The sequence below is a fragment of the Leucoraja erinacea genome, chromosome 3 (assembly GCF_028641065.1).
Source record: "Leucoraja erinacea ecotype New England chromosome 3, Leri_hhj_1, whole genome shotgun sequence".
NCBI classification, from domain to species: Eukaryota; Metazoa; Chordata; class Chondrichthyes; order Rajiformes; family Rajidae; genus Leucoraja; species Leucoraja erinaceus.
In genome coordinates, this window is record NC_073379.1 from 51,246,892 (window position 1) to 51,252,553 (window position 5,662).

Here is a 5,662-nt window from a genome sequence, read left to right on the forward strand (position 1 = left end):
TAGAGTTCTTCTGTGGAGATGGGAGAACCATCCAGAAGGACAACTATATCTGCAGCACTCCGCCAAACAGGCCTTTATGGTAGAGTGGCCAGACGGAAGCGACCCCATAGTAAAAAGCACATGACAGCCCGCTTGGTGTTTGCCAAAAGGCACCTAAAGACTCTCGGACCACGAAAAACAAGATTCTCTGGTCTGATGAAACCAAGATTGAACTCTTTGGCCTGAAGGAAACAAGGCACCGCTCATCACCTGGCCAATACCATACCTATGGTGAAGCATGATGGTGGCAGCATCATGCTGTGGGGATGTTTGTCAGCGGCAGGAACTGGGAAACTAGTCAGGATTGATGGAAAGCAGAATGGAGCAAAGTACAGAGAGATCCTTGATGTAAACCTGATGTATACGAAATGGGTCTGTAGTTGCTTGGAATGATGGGTTCGAGGTTCGGTTTTTTTCAGGAGGGGCTGGACCACCGCATGATTGAAGCAGGTAGGAACAGTGCCAGTGGCCAGAGAACTGTTGAAGGTGGCGAGGATGCTGGGACCGGCTATTGTAATAACATCCTTTAGAAGGGCAGAGGGGACAGTGTCGAGGGGGCAGGTGGTAGGTTCTGGTTTAAACCAAAGATGGACACAAAAAGCTGGAGTAACTCAGCGGGACAGGCAGCATCTCTGGAGAGAAAGAATGGGTGACATTCCTTGTTGAGACCCTTCTAGCAGTGTGAAGAAGGCAGGCACGGAAATCGCTATCAAAACATGAGGGGGACACAATTTCTTGGCAGCCGCACACACACACACACACACACACACACACACACACACACACACACACACACACACACACACACACACACACACACACACACACACACACACACACACACACACACACACACACACACACACACACACACACACGAGGCTTCTGAGATTTCAGCCTGGGGTCCTGTGGACGGTAATTAGCTCAGGATTCTTCCAGTTTCCAGCCCCGCGACATGGACGCTTCTACTATGGGGCCGTTAGAATGAGTTAATTAGTGCAGATATGTACCACAGATTTAAAATACACTGGACAACATGCTGGACAACATAATACAGGACAGGACACATTCAAGCTGTAGTATGGAAACAAAGTTATTAAAAGCAAGCAATATATAAATGATATGCATTATAGGCAACCTAAAACTTTGTATTCTTGGAAGTATTAAAAAAAAAAATCCCCATTTGCCAGCTGTAAAAATAGAGTCAAGTCGAGTCAAGTCAAGTAATTTTTATTTCTATAGCACATTTAAAAAACAACTCTCGTTGGCCAAAGTGCTTTACATTGGTAGAGGTACTAACGTTATACAACATTGGTTCATAGATATATAAAGACATACAAAGAGCCCCCACTCGGAGGGCGTCAGGAAAGGCTTGAGAGTAAAGATGAGTTTTAAGTCTCGACTTAAAGGAGTAGATGGAGGGGGCAGTTCTGATGGGAAGAGGGATGCTGTTCCACAGTCTAGAAGCTGCAAAGACGCGGTCGCCCCTGAGCTTATGCCTAGACCGCGGGATGTTCCCAAGTCGGCTGATCAGCGGGACCTGGAGGTGGTGTGGTGGGTAAGCAGACTTTTGATGTAGGTGGGGGCAAGCCCGTTAAGGGCTTTGTAGACATAAAGGAGGATCTTGAAATTTATTCGGAACCACACAGGGAGCCAGTGGAGAGAGGCCAGGATCGGGGTGATGTGGTCCCTTGTTCGGGTGCCCGTCAGGAGTCTCACTGTGGCGTTTTGGACCAGTTGCAGGTGGAACAGGGAAGATTGGCTGATGCCAGTGTAGAGGGAGTTGCAGTAATCGAGGCGGGAGGAGATAAATTTGTGGATGATCTTTTCGAGGTCATCAAACTGGAGGAATTGTTATATTTTAGGTATCATCCGAAGCTGGAAGAAGCTGGCTTTTACCACGGCATTGACTTGTTTGTCAAATTTCAATGCTCAGTCAAACATCACGCCAAGGTTTTTGACGTGAGGTTGGTGTAATGGGGTAAGGCTTCCAAGGCTGCCTGCTATCATTTTGATTGAGTCCGAGGGGCCGAGAAGGATGCCCTCAGACTTACTCTCGTTTAGTTGGAGGAAGTTCTGGGCCATCCAACACTTTATATCCTCGAGGCAGTGGATAAGGTTAAGCAGATATCATCGGTTTTCAGGAGGAGATAGAGTTGTGTATCGTCTGCGTAGCAATGGAAGAAAATGCCGTGCCTTTGAATGACTTGGCCTAAGGGGAGCATATACAGGGAGAAGAGAATGGGGCCAAGGATGGAACCTTGTGGAACCCCACAGCAGAGGCTAGCTGGGGAGGAGAAAGAGTTGCCTATGTTAATAGAGAAACTCCTACCTTTGAGGTAGGAGATGAACCAGCTCAGGGCAGTGCCATCAATACCAACCCCGTACCGGAGACGGTCATTTAGGATGGTGTGGTCGACAGTATCAAATGCTGCGCTGAGGTCGAGAAGGAGCAGGATTGCACAGTTGCCGGAGTCAACGGTGAGCAGTAGGTCATTATGTACCTTCAACAAGGCAGACTCTGTGCTGTGGTGGGCCCTGAAACCTGATTGGAAAGTTTCCAAGATAGTATTTTGGTGAAGGTAAGGCATAAGTTGAATAAAAATTACCTTTTCAAGGGCTTTTGACAGGAAAGGAAGTTTTGAAATTTGTCTGTAGTTGATTGGCAATGTGGGGTCGAGGTTAGGTTTTTTTCAGGAGGGGCTGGACCACCGCATGCTTGAAGCAGGTAGGAACAGTGCCAGTGGCCAGAGAACTGTTGAAGATGGCGAGGATGCTGGGACCGGCTATTGTAATAACATCCTTTAGAAGGGCAGAGGGGACAACGTCGAGGGGGCAGGTAGTAGGTTTCAAGAGGGTGTCAATTGGTTAATAAAATTGATTTATAATCTGAAGAAAGCATTTGGTCTCTGTAATATGAAGGGAGAAGTAACATCTACCATCTACAATCTTGATTATTCCATTCACTGTCAATGGCGTTATATTTATGTCAAGTGAAACCTTCCAAATACACGCCGTAGTGTTCTTTTTAGCTCCTTTTCAGATGAAGTATTGTCTGGATGCCTTCTCCTCAAACATCTCCACAATGGACCATCAGACATTTCAAAGTTCACAAAGGGTCTGAAGAAGGGTCTCGACCTGAAACGTCGCCTATTCCTTCTCTGGGAAAATGCCGCATCATCCGCTGAGTTCCTCCAGCATTTGTCTACCTCCAAAGTTCAAATGATAATTGTACCCCCATCAAACAGTTTTAAGAACTTCTCCAGTTAATTTTATTCAAAGGAACGTGTCATACTTGAAGCAAGGTCAGTTTACACAATTATATTTACTAGGGATTAGGTTATGCATGTCGATGTAGCAGTTACCAGTGACAGTAAACATATCGTTTTCGTGAGTCAGAGGAATGAAGTGATGAAAGACTTGAATCGTTCTGCAGTACACTACTCATTAAACCCGACATAATACTTTACAAAGCTTGTAATGAAATGGAATGGATGAGTGTTTATCATTAATAAAGGATGACATTTTCAGAGTATTTGCTTTTCAGAGTCTAATGTTTTCAGTCTGAGCTAGCAGCGCGAGGTTGGATGGGAACTGATTGCAAAATACATGTTTCACAAAACATGGGGGAGGGGGATCATACCCCACCTCTGATAACAGGGGGGGACATGCCCCCCCCAGGATTTCCACCCCTGGAGGAAGGGTCTCGACACGAAACATCACCCATTCCTTCTCTCCAGAGATGCTGCTTGTCCCGCTGAGTTACTCCAGCTTTTTGTGTCTATCTTCATTCTTATGTGATGTCTGGCAAATACAAAATATTTTATTGTAATCTGGTAAAGGATTAAATAGATCACATACTTGATGTCTCTATCAATTCAGTCTATACAAATTAACTCGTCCTACTTTTCCTCATCAAAGGACAAAGGATATTTATTTTCACATACACCAATGGTGCAGCGAAATTTGAGTTACCATGCAGCACACAGATAAGATGAACACAACACTGTAGAATTTAACATAAAACATAAAAACATCCCCACACAGCGGAATCAACGTTTCCCACTGTGAGGGAAGGCAACAAAGTTCAGTCCTCTTCCTCTTGCTCACACCCTATCAGTTCAGGCTCTGACACAACTGGAATGTCTTGGGTTGATTGGCTGATTCTGTGTGTGCTTACAATTGTATCACTACTGTCAGAGACTAACTTTACTTTCTGACTTTAACTGTTTCAGCTTCTCCCCTTTTCATAGACTTATTTCTCCATGACTCTTAACTCTTTGTCCCACAGTCCCTGGTTCAATCTAAGCACTAGCAGTCCAAGAGTCATAAGTAATGTTTTTAAATTGGAAAATTAAGGGTGCCATTAATCAGACTGGCAACTTTCATTCTACGTTCTCCAATCCCTGTTTTAATTCAGTAAAACTATGTGCTCGGATCTAAATAGGCTCCATTACTGCACGTTACTGAGCAATAAACTACGACTTCACATCTCTTACTGTGTCAATAAGGTGGTCCAATAAGACTCAGTGCACAAAGACCCAAGAAACGTACTTACCTGGCAGGGAGAGACCATGATCAAAAAGGCAGCTCTCCCAGGATGAGGATATCCCATTGCACTTCAGGACTCCTGATGCCAGCGATGTCCCCAAATGCGAGATACTCAACTGCAAAATTTGTGGTAGTGGGTACTGCGTTCATGCTCTGAGGGCAGCTTTGTGGCTCAGCGGTAGAGTTGCTGCCTTACAGCACCAAAGACCCAAGTTTGATACTGAATACAGGTGTTTGTCTGTGCAGTTTGTAACCTGCGTGAATTTTCTCCGGATCTCAAGTTTCCTTCCAAACTCCAAAGATGTACACGTTTGTAGATTAATTGGCTTGATATAAATGTAAATTGTCCCTAGTGTGTAGGATAGTGTCAGTGAGCAAGGATCGCTGGTCGGCGTGGACTCAGTGGACCGAAGGGTCTGTTTCCGTGCTGTATCTCTAAACTACGTAGTCCATTCAAACATATCTTCAGAAAATGACTAAATAAAGAATCGCGTTGGAAAATTAATAAGATGTTTACCATTTGTTGCTCACCATTTGTTGCTCACAATGTTTAAGAATGTTTAAGTTTAGTCATATTGTTATGGAAATCAAAATGGTTTTGAATTTGCTTTAAAAGGAGATTAAAACCTATTTCCGTATGACTGACTTGTTTCAGTGATAATAAAGTGCTCTTTCACAGGATTACAGGCACTGGCTCAGAAATGGATTCCTCTCGCATACAGCTAGGTTCTGCATGGTAGGCTGTTTTGAAAGGTTAGATCTCATGGGATCCAAGGAGGGATAGCTGAATTATTAGAAAATTGGCTCGTAGAGGGTGATGCTGGGAGGCTATTTTTCTGACTGGAGGCCAGTGATTAGTGGTGTGCCTCAGGGTTTAGTGCTGGGCCCATTGGGGTTTGTCATCTAAATCAGTGATTTGGTTGAGAACGTACATGGCATGGTTAGCAAATTAGCAGATGACACAAAAGTGGGTAGGTAGTAACATAGAGAGTGAAGATGGTTGTCAAAAACTGCAGCGGGGTTTTGATTGGTTGGGCAGGTGGGCTGAGGATTGGTTGATGGAATTTAATAC

At 44.5% G+C, this 5,662-nt stretch overlaps 1 non-coding gene across 1 annotated transcript; it reads left to right on the forward strand.

Annotated features, from left to right (window-relative positions):
* The first annotated feature begins 4,589 nt into the window (after positions 1 to 4,589).
* Positions 4,590 to 4,746, forward strand: LOC129695935 (U1 spliceosomal RNA). The gene has a single exon (XR_008723254.1). It is a non-coding gene; the product is annotated as a U1 spliceosomal RNA (small nuclear RNA).
* Positions 4,747 to 5,662: the final 916 nt, after the last annotated feature.